A 15,320-nucleotide genomic window follows, 5' to 3' on the forward strand; every position below is an offset into this window, starting at 1 on the left:
TAACAGATCCATCTAATGATAGTTCATAATGTTGTAGATGTCAAGTTTGGCCCTTAGACTGCGCTAAATCTGAAGTTTTAAATTCAGTGCAGGTGGATTGAGTGTCATGATTTTAAGCTAACATCACATTTCATTTTCCCTTGGAATATAAGAGCATCCTTAAATGGAAGATCACAGAATAAATATGGAGTGTGAAATGGTGCAGTGGATTTGATTTTTGGTGGGGGTTGTCTGGCAGATGTAATTGTTACTGAAATCACATCCTCCATGAAAATTTATGTAATGCTTTCGAGTGCCTGAGCACCTTCAGATCGTGCTGAGTTCAACTTCTGAAACTCTTGACTTTTTTTGACATTTGAGAACGAAACTAAAACCAAATTAGAATTCACTGTTTATTTTCTGTTTTATGAAGTCATGAAATCAGTGAACTCTGTTATGATAGAATATGAACGTTGTAACAAATCCCAGTTGCAGATAGACACTATAAGAAAGTGTTGCTGTAGAAGCCAGGAATAGTCAATAAGATAAAAAACTCATGAAGTTGTCACACTTCAGATAAAAGACCAGCTTTGCTTTGTCTTTTACTCCCCAAAAGCTTTCAGAGTTTATCGTATCTCTGCTGATACTGTTAGCACAGCCTTCATCTTTCATCAGACTGTTCGATGACCTCATCCAGGGATCTGTAGCTGCAGTGTGATTGTCACATGCCAGTGAAATGTGACTGAAGGAAGAATCCTGTTTCCCTGTCCTGTGGTTGGGAGAGGAAACATTTCACTATACAAGAGCTGTCAGACATCATAAACCGAACGACACCGGTCATGCTGAAAGTAGTGCCTCCTATTTATTTGCATGGAAACTACAATAGGTGCAAATTGCACAGTAACACTACCTGATAGATCAAATTCTCAGCTACAAAACACTATTTTTCAACTATTTTTCAAGAAGCATTTTAATGGCTGCATTTTTTTTTCCACACGAAGGAGTTCATTTCCACCCTTTTGCTTCATCTGCACTTGCACGTTAGATGCTATTCTGTCAGACTGCTCCTCTGCTGCCATCTGTCACAGCAACAAAATGTAACAGAATATTTGTAGGAATGTGTAAGTTCTGCCATTCCACCAACATCTGCCTCTGATGTCAGCAGCCAACATCATAAAACAGGAGGCAATACTTTCTGAGCATCCCTCGTACACTAGCTGAAACTCCATAGAGCTGACTTCTTTTATAAAGTGTATAAAGTCCCTTTTATAAAGGGACTGAAGTAGAGGGTGATCACATACAGGAGTGATTGCGGCAATGTAAATACAGGCCAAACTCCACAGGAAAGCTTCAGTTATTGGTAAGGACAATGAATGATTGGCAGGAGAAAGCTGAAGTACAGTATGCGAAAAGTACAGAGAAATAGAAATAACAGCTTTTCAGGAAGAGCTGAGATTTGATCTGTTCCTTGTTATCACCTTAATAGAATATTGACTCAGCACACAAAACAATAAATCCTCTAGCAGTGTTTTTTAGTGACACTGTCAGTTCAAATGTGTATCTCAGAACCAGTACAGTACCAAAATGCAACAGTAAAAGTGATGGGATCAGACACAATGCCTGCAGAATTCAACTCTGCTCTATGGAAAATCTTACATTCTGAGTGAGTGGGAGGAGATTAGGCAGCAGATTCAATGTAAATATCCAAAGAACTTAATCCTGAGTCACCAGACTGAAATAATTTGCTGCATAGATTTCTCAAAAATAGGTCTTGTCGCACCAGTTGCTATCTTTCTTAACTAGTCCCACAAACCAGAAGAAGTCAATAGAACTAATTTAAGAAGATTTAAACAATGCATTTGATACAGTGTCTAGTGGCAAATCACTATTTTTGAAATATTACATTCAATTATTCTTTTAAAAAGTTGAATTATTTTAAAATCATTGTATTAAAATAGTGAGGAAAAGAATATGTGTAAGTATCACATGGCTAAAGATGAGATTGTAACAGGTTATGTTCAAAGAAGAATTATGAAGATGGAGAATGAATCTACCACATTAATTCCTGTTCTTTGTGGACTGCTGTTGATGCCTAATATGTTTTGTGTTTAAAAATAAAGAGAACTGAAATGCCAGATCAACCCAAGTGCAGATAAGACGAGACAGGACAGTATGACCAGCAGCAGTAATGGCTACTTTATCATTCAGGAAGCATCAGACAGCATTGCAGTCTGGATAGATTGATTTCCTATTAATCAGCAGTCCTTAAACTGAACTGCCTCATAGTTAAATATACCAGTGCAAACCTCAGTGCTCATCTCATCATTGATCCCAGTGACTGCTATAAGAAAGAGAAAGAATAGCATCCCAAAAGACAGAATCTCACAGACCAAATAAAGGCACACAGCAGCCTCTGCTTTCCCACTTAACCACTGGAATCAGTCCCCTGATGGAGAAGGAAGTCAGCTGTCATGTTCCTTCTTTATTGTGTGCCTTCAAATCATCAAACCTCATCACCAGGGCCAGAGGAAGGAAGGAAATCACCTGCTCTGTTCCCCTCCTTTGTCCCTCTCAGTGGAGTGGCTCCTTATTACACTTCTCCTACAAATCAGTACCACCTCTTTTTCCTTGCCCTTCATTACGATACAGCTTTCCATAAGAAGAGAAACAAAATGACAAAGAACCAAGTTCTTGGGCAGTATCTAATTCAAGTTTAGTTTTGACAGTTCTAGCTGTATTTTAGTCTTCCTGACTGTTCAGCGAATTGCTGCCTAGCATCCTGCATCCTACTTGGGAAGCAGTAAAGGCAACCTGGAGTAGACTGGAATAATTGTTAATTATTTGTAGGAAATATTAGGAAACACAAGCACTTCTTCTGCTATATATTCCACTGCCCTAAGCACCAGCATTCATATTTATAGATTCAACCTTACTTCATGAGTTTGCTTTTCTCATGAAACCATTAAACCCCTGAGCAGCCATCATACGTGACTCCTTATGGATAAGAATTGTATCGTAAGTTGTTGTACGTACTTTAAGCTGTCCAGCTGTCCCTTATCAAAAGTAAGTAAAAGCTTTTTAATAATAACATAAAAAGTTACATCATATCAACTATCTTTTGCAGGTTTTTTCCCTAGGTGAAAGGTTGTACTTGGTGTATGAGAAAGGAATCAACAGCCTCTGCTTGTTGTGCTTCTACTTTTTTTTTCCTTTTTGACAGCAGCAAACCATATGTACTTTTCCCTGTTACTATAACAAAGAAGCGCTCTGTTAAATATTAAACACATACATGAATGAAGCACTTGCATGCTGTGCTGCTGGAGCCTGCAGAGATCAGCATGATGATCTTGTCTATTTGAATGACTAATCTCCTGACTTACAGATGTTAAGAATTCAGTGTAGTAACTCTGAACTACAGACACATCAAAAGCCCTGCTGTCCTACGCTTCATACAAAATCCTAGTCCCATAGATGAGTTAACTGCAGCCGTGCAGGGTCCATCTGAATGCCATAGCTGGATTAGAAGCCTCATATTCGAACATTTCACTATTGTCATCTCTGTTTAAAAGTCACTTAAAATATCAAACTTAATATTCTTCCTCTAGATTGAAACCTCTGAAGGAGTCCTGTCACACACAATATCTTGTCAGCCTTTCCATACTGCATTTGTTCAATTCTCATTCACCTTCATATAATACCAAGTTATGCCCCGGTTAGATACCTATCTATTTTGCCCAACAATTAACATTTATTTCTCCTGCGACTCTGAGAATCAGTCAATCACTATTTATTTATTTATTTTTAATATTTTCTCTCCTCTGCAATGCACAAACTAAATCTACACTGGATTTAAATTAGGCACTGAGTTGTTCTAAAAACATATTCCCAGTTAAGTGGGAAGCAACTAGTAAGGGTAGAAGAGCCAGTCCCTGCTGTAAATATGAAGGACTGACAAACGTGGCAGACATCTTCTTATCCTCTGAATTGAACTAATGTCTTATATTTGCTTGTACTTTCTCACATGGAGATGGAGTCAGCGTGAAAACACAGTCTTTTGGCAAAGTTGGACTCATGAGCTGGCAAACACCTTCAGGAGACAGTGATCTCTAATTAGAATCAAGAAGTTGGTCACATGTAAGTAGCATGTGATTGGCCATGTAATACACACTGTCTGTAGTTTATCCACTTTCACTTTATGAGAAGAGATATAGGAGCACTTGCCCTTATGGCAACTAGCAGATCTTGTTCTGGTGTAATGGCACAAGAGTAACATATAAGCCATGGCTGTGATGTTGAATTAATTTGCAATGAAGTTTATTCCCTAAAGTGTTTGTGGGGCCTCTGAAACTGATAGCTGCTATCAGAAATTTCTTGGAAAAACAAGAGTCTGAGATTTAATGTATGAAGTACAGAGCAGGCGTGGTGTACATAGCTTTCATGAGTTGAATTTTGCTAGCACCCTGCATCTGAAATTTGTCTTTGGCATGAGAGGGAACACATTGGAGTTTAGGAAGTTCCTTACACTATCCTAAACTTCACGTCAGCACTGTGTGTACATCTCTACCATTAAAATAAGCAAGCCTGAAAATGACACTACTTCTCTTGAGAACAAGAAAAGTATTTAAAATAAGTTGAGTCCTAACATTTTACAGAAATAATAATAATTTTGCCCGTAACCACATTAGATTTACCTACTTCGGGTGCATACAGTTTAGAGAACTACTGTTTGAAATTGAAACAGCCTTCAAAGTGGAGTTGTCCAGGAGCAGAAAAAAAGGTTCCTTGGCACTTAGATAGTAAAGGTAGTAGGCACTGAAGCTTCCTGTCACCTGGATCCATGAACTCCAATTGACGTTTGTCAACATAGATATCGTCTGATAGAACTAACATCACCTGATTTCCAATTTCATTATAACTAGACGGTCTGTAAGAGCAGACGTATTTCTTGCCTAATGCCCTCAGTCAGCTGCTTGTAGCGCTGAGGTAATAGTTATGCAGGAAGAAAAACACCGAGCAGATGGGTATGTTTACTGGGGAGCTAAACTGTGTGCAGAAGCAGAACTTACAATATTTCTGGGAATTAGTGTAGTCAGGAAAGGATAAAAGCATGATATAATTAATAACCGCATCCATCAGCTCAATTGCAAATTAGGTTGTAAGGTTGTGACTGGGAAACTAATTTTTTTTCCCATTTTTATCTTTCATAATTAATGCTATTAAGCTGTATATGAATACTTTTGTTTTTTTTACTTATGAGATACTTCTGAAAACATTTCTGTGAAGCATAGCGATGAATTTTTGCTACAGCATTGCAATCTCTGCAGTTCCTCAAGTTGAGCTAAATAAATAAATCTCTTCCAGGCAATGTCTTTAGCTCTGTGAATCCTGGGTCTGGTCAGCTTCAAATTGCTAAAGTCCTCCATTACAGATGGGTCTTTACCATAGGGAAATTACTTCTTTTTCAATCACCTGCTGCAAAATTAACACATCTTCTCTTTGTTGGACGCACGCTTTGATTACACGCTGTACTAACTTTATGATTTCATAAACTGATGAACTAAGCCCATATAATTGGTAGAACACTGATCTAATCTCAATTGCCATTTTGGTTTGATTATAATGTTCAGTAGTTGAGCCCATGTAATGTGCCTTATGATGTTAATATTTACCTTTGTATTTAAAATAATAAAAGCAGAAAAAGCACACAGAACTAGATTATGCCTTCATATTTAATAGCACTCTACAGGTCCCTCATGTAACACAAGGGCTTTAGAAACAAAGGCCTTTATTAGAAAAAAATCACCCCTTGTCAGGAAAAGATGAATTCAAACTTATCTGCTTCTGTGATCAGGGAACAGGTAAGTGTATCTCCTGCACATTCTACGGGAGAAGAATAAAAGAGCTTGACTTGAGTAGCCTAGCAAACTGAAGGCTGATAAAGACATGGCTTTTCTTCATAGCTGTCACAAGGGCTATGGAGGGAGAAGAGCTAGTGAGGACAACGCTGCCAGCTGTCAGAGGCTGACTGTGGCTGAAGGTAAAGGAGTATATTCATTCAAAGACTAAGGCTCTAAACAAACTCTGTAGTTGGTCAAGTCCACAAAATCTACTAAGTGGGACTACTCGACAACTGAGGTGCAAATTTCTATGTCTGGAATTTCTGAATTTAGTATCAATGCAGGTTTTTTTGCTATTGATTGTTAGTGTTGTGCACCTGGTGCAGCCATAAATATCCCTGGAGATGCCAGATAAATTGTCATGCTTTTATATTAACTTGATTCAGAAATTTTAGAAGGCTTTCTCTGTCACCAAGCAAGATTAAAAATTGTTTCTTTTCCCAGGAAGCAGATCAAAGGCTTTTTGAAAGAACCATTTCCTGAATGGTTCAAGTGCATAGCAACGTGATGTAATTCATAACATAAGTGCAATTCCTCGATGCTCCTCTTATCCTGAAGCTTGACAGGATGTGCAACTACTATGAATGGAGTAGGTTGTTTTATAAAGATACGGTGTTTTGACTAACCAGTGAATAAGACTTTTTAAGGGCATGTAGTAATTCCAAGCAGTCTGCTGTCCCATCCTCCAGTCATCAGCTAAGCACTGAGAACTGTGCGACCCTGACAGTTCCATATAGTTCAGTCTATAGATGTGTTTTGAGAGGTGGTGCCTCTGGACAGTACAATTTGAGATAGATTTTCTGGCCCAGTCCCTACAAAGAAAGAATCTTCGTGCCGGATCCTCCATGAATTCTACATCCACCATACAACCCGATCAATTTTTAAAGAGTTTTTCATATAACCCTTTGTTTCATGAGCAATCTTGTGTATACCATTTCCTCAGTGAACGCTACAGACCTTCTGGCAGCTTTTTTACTTTAGATCTACTAGAGGGATTTTTACTAGTTTTTTATGGCTTCCTTTTTGGGGCAAGTTGATTCTAAAACCAGAGCTTGTGCTCTTTTGTGTTTCTGTGGCTTGGATATTATTTTTGAAGGATGTTTGTTCATTTTGACAAGGCTCCATTTCCTGTTTAGCTGTACACTTTCTTTGTGATTTGATCCTTCTGAAAGCATGTTAGACAAGGTGCATACCTCCAGACTTCAGGTAGGAGTTCTTGAAATGCTCCCTGCACAACTTCAATTAAATTTCCTTTTATCAAGCCTCCTCATTTGTCTGCAGCTGTGTATTACCACTGTAGTTCTGTTTATTCCTCCTACGTGGCCTTTACTGTAAAACTGTTCATTGACCTCCTGTATGGTCAGAATTGGCTTCTCATGCTGTGGGTCTCTGACCACTTGAAGAACAAGGCACTTACTCTCTGTCGTGTCCTTGCAAGGCATTTACTCAATATGTCAGGCAGTCCAAATTTTTCAGTCTCTCACATCTGTTTTCAGTTTATGGTCTTGATTCAAATTTTATGACTGATGTTACTTCAGCTACCTTCACTTCAAGCACAGCATTCCGATTCATGGGATTTCAGTGCTGATATATTTAACATTTTTCTAAAACATAAGGTTTTTTAACACAGAACTAGAGTTTGAAATATGTGGCGTCGACTCATCTTACATCTTCATCAGGTTTGTTATGTCCTCTGATTGCCTTTCCTTCACTGCAAGGTCAGGTTTGTCCCTAGGTTTCAGTGCTTGTTATAAAGCCCTGTTCTCTGCTGAATTAAGTACTGCTGTACTTACAGGTAACTCTTTGGCTAGGGCAAGCAGAAGCTGTCTAGTGATGGGTGGTGGTTGTTTTTTAGACCCTGATAAACAGAGCTGTCTGAACATGAGACAATTGAGAGGACTATTTTTGTCCTTCAGTAATAATACTCTGTTTCTGTACACTAATACCTAGTCCTAGTTCTGTGCTAGTAGATCTAGGCCAGCACAATACTTGGGGGCGATGTGCCAGATTTCCCAGACCACTACAGAACCAGCGTATTGGGGGATTTCATGGTTGTGCCTCCACTGTTACCCTCCTCCTTTTGGCTCAACTCTCCATAATCCCAGGCTCTGTTTTGCAGGGCTCAGCAGTGTATTCTGGACTCAAGTTCATGAGAAGATCACCACGTTTTGAGTATGAGAGCTCGGCTAGAGCTGGGCGAGATAAGAAAAGCAAAATCACAGGCAGAGGAAGGATTGTTGAAATGGGTGAAGTCACCAGCTCAATGATGCAGGAGAAAAATCACTTACCTGGAAAGGTGTGGAGCCCTGAAGAAAACATAAGGAATTGAGGGTGGCAACTTGGTGAATCTCAGGGTGTGCCTCTGCCTGGGAACAAGTTCCCCTGCCCTTCCCTGCCTGCTTCCTTGGTCTGAGAACTTGTTAGTCCCAGCCTATCATCTTTGTGCATAAGGCAACAAATAATGGCTTTGTACCTTGAAGGTGTATAAATGCTGCTTATAGATTGTCTGTGTGTGGTAAAAGTTGTCCAAGGCAAATGACACAGAAAGAGGAGGATACCACCAGTGTGCCAAAAGCAGCAGCATGGAGAAGCTGCCTGATGATATTTCTGTGAATGACAGATAGTTTGCATTCAACATGAAAGCTAAGAAGAAAACTATTGGTGCTCACTGTGACAGCAAGTTACCCTCTCCTCATAGTTGGGAGCAGGAGATATGGAAGCACAGTATTGGAATCCTCCTGATGGTCAGCAGCCACAAGGTTAAACTGATAGCAGCCATTCTGAGGTGTAATCCGTGGTTACAAGCCTGCTTTATTTATAACGCTCCTTAACTTCCCCGTGTAGCTTTGAAAAGTTTGCCACATCTATCCACAAGCCAAAGGGAAATAGGAATTGATGTTTCATGTCAGACAGAAGCTGAATCATTGCCTAAACCAACATAAATTACTGCTCTATAATCTCTTAGTAAATTAGTTTTACCTTTTCACTGCATGAGGAAATGCCAATAGGCTTACAGATGGGAATCTGAAATAAAGGCACTGGCACAACCATATCATTTGTTTAACATAGGAGGAGATAAAATTCAAGAACTGCTAGCAGCCGCAATTGAATCATTTTTCCTTCACTTATGTCCATCATTTGGATTTAAGAAATATTTAAATGAGTGCGTTACCTGCATTGCTAACACCAACAATCTTCAGAAATGATGTGGGAAACTTATGTCCCAGGAAAGACATGGATGCGTCCTACTATGGTTCAAATTGAGCTATAGTTAGTATTATTCCTTTGAAATAGCTTGTTTTAGAACTTAACTTTCAAAAAGTACACATTAAAAATATATATATTTTTTGTCTTGGAACATTTTATCCTCAAAACTAGTAAGCTGTTTGCTGCTTGAAAAAACACTGTTTTGTTTGTTCCCCTGCCTTGACCATTGCTGATGTGGACCCTCCCAAATCTCCCTTGCCTTGATTCTCAGTTTGTCTCTTTACTGTGCTCCTCTTCTCTTATTCTGTCTTCTCTGAGTCCAGGTCTTTGATCTGCTGACTCCTTGGCCAGCTCTGCCCGTCCCCCAGGCTACCACCATCATACCAATGTCATCAACAGCTCCTGCAGGGGCTGTCATATCCCACCACTTCCCCAGGACAACCATTAGCTTGCTTCCTTTCCCTCAGCCTTCACTCCTCCTTCTTCCACATCCGTTCTGTCCTAGCAGGAGGATCAATGCAAGCTCTGCAAAGACAAGCACTGTGCTGGGGCCAGCACAGCTTTGTTGTGGAATGTCTGACTGCAAATGTTCCCATGAGCTGAATCATAGCTCTCCCATATGCAGCTTTATCAAAAATAAGAAGATTTAATTCTGTCAAACATGCACAAACCAGGCAAGGAATACTGACATTTTAGCAAACACAATGAAAGTCTGCATGGATCATACGCAAATTACAATTTATGACGGCTTTTTAGGTTTCATGAGAACATCAAGAGCTCTAACCCTGCTACAAGACCCTGTTACAGCAATGCTGTGTTTGAATTGTTTTCCCAAGCCCTTGGAGATAAGAGTTAAAAACTAAGATCTTATTCTTAAACTTGACCCTTGGAGATGTTTATGCCTCTCGATCAATGTTTCTTGCTAAAATGCAGCTTTGAGGTTAGCATTCAGGCTGGAAAACTTGAGGCCAAACACTTATAAATTGGCAAAGTTACAAATGACTGAAATCCAGCCCTGATGACAGGAAGCGTCAAGCAACGTGAATAACCGGTGTTATGAGATACACTTGTAATCAGCTTCCTAATGTTTCTGGTATCAGTACATTACCTTTACAGCTCTGAAGCCATTTTTCAAGCAAAGTTATAAAAAGAATCTGTTTTCCTAGGTTATATTTATGCATTATAATTATGGCTGTTTAGAGCATTATACGTTCACTCGGTGAAAGGACATTAAATGAGCTTCACAAATATTTAATCAAGCTGCAGAATGACTTAAGTTTACTTCTCTCTTTCTGTAGAGAGCTAATAGCCATGCCTGCTGGTTGCTGTAGTTACCACTTACTGGAAAAGCATCTAGGCTGTTCTTCCTTTTGGGTCTGAGCTTCCTTCATGAAGCTTTGTGTCAACTCAGACACTAAATATAGCTGTTCAGAGAGTAAATCTACTACCTTCAGGCCATTTCACTGAAAGGTATTTTGCAAAGTTGTTTAGATTTGGTTTGGTGTTTTTTTCCTAATACTACCACAGGGTGCTGAAGTAATCCCATAAAGTTAACATTTATTATTGGATATAAAACTGAAATGAAAGCTCGCAGACTTTGTGTAATGGGAGATGTGTTTTTCTCTTTTATTTTGTTTTGTGAATTCTGTTAAAGCTGGTCAAAAACAAACTGGAAGAAATGGAAGTACTGTGTGTTGTTCCTGAAATAGCTTTCCTGGGTGTTTCCCAGAAATGCTGTGGATTTGGGGTTTTATCTGTGCTGGGTTTCTTTAATTTTTTTTGTATTGTATTGTTTTATTTCCAGCAGTGACCACGGAAGGCGGGATGATTAGTTGTTTTTTAGGTTGTAAGGTATCGAGTTTCTCCCCTCGTTCAGCCTTAATTAGATTGTTGAATATGGCTCTCTGGCTATTTGCATTAGTGTGACTGAAAATGATCTCTCTCCTCCAACAGCTGGTGGTATTTCAGCGGGGAGGCAGTGTTCCTCTGAGCAGCACCAGCCCTGTAATGCTGAAGATGTGCCAGACTTGGGCAATAAAAGGGACCTTGTTCTGCTTCAGCTTCAGACTTGTCCAGCATCGTGCAGTGACACTTGGAGATCTTCCAGGAACTCGTGTCACAGGCTCTACTGGAGCAGAGGACAAAGTAACCTAACTGCTACCCAGCTTTGTGCTGAAACAAAGCTGCTCCCGTGCATGCCAGTTTAGAAAGTTACTACTGAATATAAAAGTCATTTAAAAACATCTCTATCCAAAGACATGTGAAATGCATGCTGCTATCTCTTTCCACTACAAAATTTAAATGAAGAAGAATACAAACAGCAGATGAAGCTTGGTTTTAGAGAGTACCAAGGAAGGAGGAAAAGGTGAGCAACACCTAATAGATATGAAATGCTTGTTGAGCTGTTTTTCACAGCCACTTTACTTCATTAAGCCTCGCCATACCTATTCTCATAGATCGTTCCAGAAGCTACAAACAGCAACTCCTAAGTGGGTCATATGGGGCTGAAGGCTCCATTCATTAAACTGTAGCCATGAGACTCCAACAGCAGGGCCATGGCACTACCTGCTGCACAAGTTTTTATGAGAATAATGAGGTAGATATGTAAAGATACTCATGAGGTAATAGAAAATATGATACAGATAGGTATGCATCTCCTTCCACACCAAAAATAGTATGGAGCTCCTCAGCCTGGAAAAAACAACAGATGATAGAATAAACTTTAAAAAATCACAGAAGACGGTGAATAAGGAACAGTTGTTCACAGTTCCTTCCAGTGCAAGACCTGCATATCATCAAATAATGTTAATAGCAAGCTCAAATGAAAGTGAGGCACTTTTCCATGAAAAATTTTGCTACAGGAAACTGTGAATACTGAGTGTTTACATCAATTCCAAAAGCCCTGCAACAAATTCATAGAGGAGAAACCTGTTAGGCACTATTAAACACAAGGAAACTGGCTGCAGGTCAGGAAGCCCTGGAGCAGTCTCAGCTGTGTAATCTGTGCCACGTCACGTGAGCTGCTCTCACATTCCTTCTTAGCCAGCCCCTATTGCAATGTGCTATATCAACACAATACTGTGACAGAGGAGCCTTGGAGTTGACCAGATGTGGCTATTTCTGTTTCTGGCCCAGCAGCTTTGCCTGCACAACCATAACTGTTCATGGGTCATTTGGCTACTTCTGCTGGTAGCACAATAAGAAGAGCACACCATCACCCTGCTGTTGGGCTCCCTGTATGGTAGAAACTAGTTTGCACATGCTTTGAGCCCACTACAGCTATAGAGATGGAGAGACCAGTTGAATCTAACTGCTATCTACATTTAGTAATTTGCTCAAACGTGGACTTTCACCATTAAAACGTAACAGCATAAATATGCATATAGTAAATCCCAGTCAAAAAGTAAATCAGCAAGATGCCAGCTACCTTATCTCTCCTCTTCATTTACATCGTGACTTATCGCAGTTGACATTTCAGTAAGGCTGTAGTAGCTGCTCTGAATTTGAACATTCATAAAAAGAAGATGCAGTACACTGGCTTTGATGTCAATAGAATGTCAGTCTCTGCCTACTTTGTTCAGACTGAACTTAATTGCAGGAACTGCATTAATAGTCAACATAAGCCATCTGTTTAAACATGTGTGTTTTGGAAAGAAGTGCCGTGTACAATAAACACACTCACTGTAATGACTCATATATCTGTTTATGTGAAATGAGGATTTGGCAATTTCCCTCACAAAAACATTAAATTACAGGCTAAAAGCAGTTTTATATCAAGTTCATTTGTTTACGTGGCAGGTCTGATGGTCTGACAGTTCTGATGCAGTCTGGGAAGTATGTTAACCATGAGGCTGCTGAACCTCACTGTTTTGCCAGCCTTCCCTCAAGAACCTGTTTGGTAAGTCAAAGCTGCCGCGAGAAATGTCAGCAGTTCATGGAGTTCAGTGGCTGAGAGACACATAGGGGTACATTCACAACATGTTCCTCGGCGCATTTGGCCAGGGTGCACATGGAGGAAGGGCACTGCTGTCCAGGTCTGATGGAGTGGTTAACTCCAAAACAACCCAGGTAAGCACGGTGTGACTGGCAGCCTTACTAGGCAATGCCTGTAACCACTGCAGACCCATGAATGAGCTGCTTTCACAAGCACTACATGGAATTCAATCAATGATCTTGCATGAGGTCAAGCTGTTCCCCTCTCCTTTGCAGACTGAAGCTTCCTCAAGCATGGGAAGGTTGGAAATATGCCACCTCTCATTTGATCTGTCAGAATACCACAGGAAAGCAGGCTTTCATTTCCCTGTTCTTCCTTGTAAATGCATATTAGATGTTATTTTTAAGAGTGAAACAACATGCCATTAGATATCTTTTCTGGTGTCATTTCTAAGTAAGCTTTGTTAAATTAATCACGGTAATGCACTACTGCTCAGCAGCAGCATCAGTCCTGAATTGTCTGGGTTCATACACGCTGATGGAGAGCCTGGCCGCCTGCTTCCCACTCACGTGTCCAGAGTAGACTTCTGTTACATGTATCAGTCCCGGATACACAAAATATTTATGGGAGGCTCAGAAACTGCTGCTGAAGAAACATAGTAAAGGCAAGTGGTAAATTAGTAACTCTATCACCTTTTCTCACCTGACCTGAGTTCAGCCCTGCTATTTTTTCATTATTTTCTAGAATGACTTAAAATTCACGAGAGATATGAGAAGCCCTCATTTTGTTTCCTTAATTTTGCTGTTGCCCAGACTGCTTGGTCCAATGGGCTGTAATGTGACATTAAGTGGGGTCAGTAATGTTTTAAGATATACTCTAATGTCAGCACTTTCCTCATTTTTTTCTTTCTTCATTTCCCTGGGGGAATTCTACGCAGCAGATATTGTTAATGCTTATATTTCTGTGAGTTTGAAATGGACGTGCTCTCAAGAAACCTGCAGGAATGAGTTTTAAGTAAGATCTTCTCCCTCCTGTTTTGTGGTTTACAGAATGTTTGGTAGCACAGGCCTGTGTTTGTTTAACTGTATTTATGTAGCTACCAGAAATATTCTAGCACCTACCACTACTCAGCATATGAAACCATCGTCCTTTCTGAGCTTATTAGCTCCTAACAATGTTTGGTTCAAATTCTGTACCCCACCATTATCCTTTCGACAGGCAGTCCTTTCCATAGAAAGCTGACACTGAATTTTCCATTGTTTCTCATCACACATACTGCATATTTACACCCATCAGAAGTTCCTAGCATGGAGAAATATATATCTAACCTGCTCCGTATCAGCACTTCAGATGCACTAAGCTCTTAGTGCATCTTGGTGACACATCTATTTTTTATCAACAAACCCAGCTCATCACTAAGAACATCTGCATTCACAACTTCATATATTTTGTATCTGCAAAACACGATCAGTCCAAATGGCTCGAGATCTTTGTTGGATTTTCTATACAGAACGCAAACAAACATCAACTATTTTACTCTTCCTTTACTTCACCCTTGAAAACAGTTGTTTGCAAATGTACATACTGCCAAAAAGCAATGACATGGACAAGGCATGATTGTGAAGTAAGGGGTATTTTTCGCTGCTAAGAGAGGTCTCTGTAAAAATCTATTAAAGACACGTGGTCCGATTTTTGAGTTGAATGTCTGACTGCAGACATTCCATTTGAAAATTCTCAGGTAATTTATTTACGTCAACTGAAGACAGAATCACAAATATACCAAAAGAATGGTGGTTTTTTAGGCAATCATGACAGAATCACAGAATCACAGAATCACAGAATTGTAGGGGTTGGAAGGGACCTCTAGAGATCATCGAGTCCAACCCCCCTGCCAAAGCAGGCTCCCTACACCACGTCGCACAGGTAGGCATCCAGGCGGGTCTTGAATATCTCCAGAGAAGGAGACTCCACCACCTCCCTGGGCAGCCTGTTCCAGTGCTCCGTCACCCTCACCGTAAAGAAGTTCTTGCGCACATTCGTGCGGAACTTCCTATGCTGGAGTTTCAGCCCATTGCCCCTAGTCCTGTCCCCACGCACTACTGAAAAGAGACCAGCCTCGCCACTATAGCTCCCACACCTCAGGTATTTATAAACCTGGATCAAGTCCCCTCTCAGCCTTCTTTTCTCAAGGCTAAACAGACCCAGTTCCCTAAGTCTCTCCTCGTAGGGGAGATGGTCCAGGCCCTTCACCATCTTTGTGGCCCTCCGCTGGACTCTTTCCAAGAGATCCCTGTCTTTTTTGT

This window comes from Excalfactoria chinensis, chromosome 10 (genome assembly GCF_039878825.1).
Source record: "Excalfactoria chinensis isolate bCotChi1 chromosome 10, bCotChi1.hap2, whole genome shotgun sequence".
Taxonomy (NCBI): domain Eukaryota; kingdom Metazoa; phylum Chordata; class Aves; order Galliformes; family Phasianidae; genus Excalfactoria; species Excalfactoria chinensis.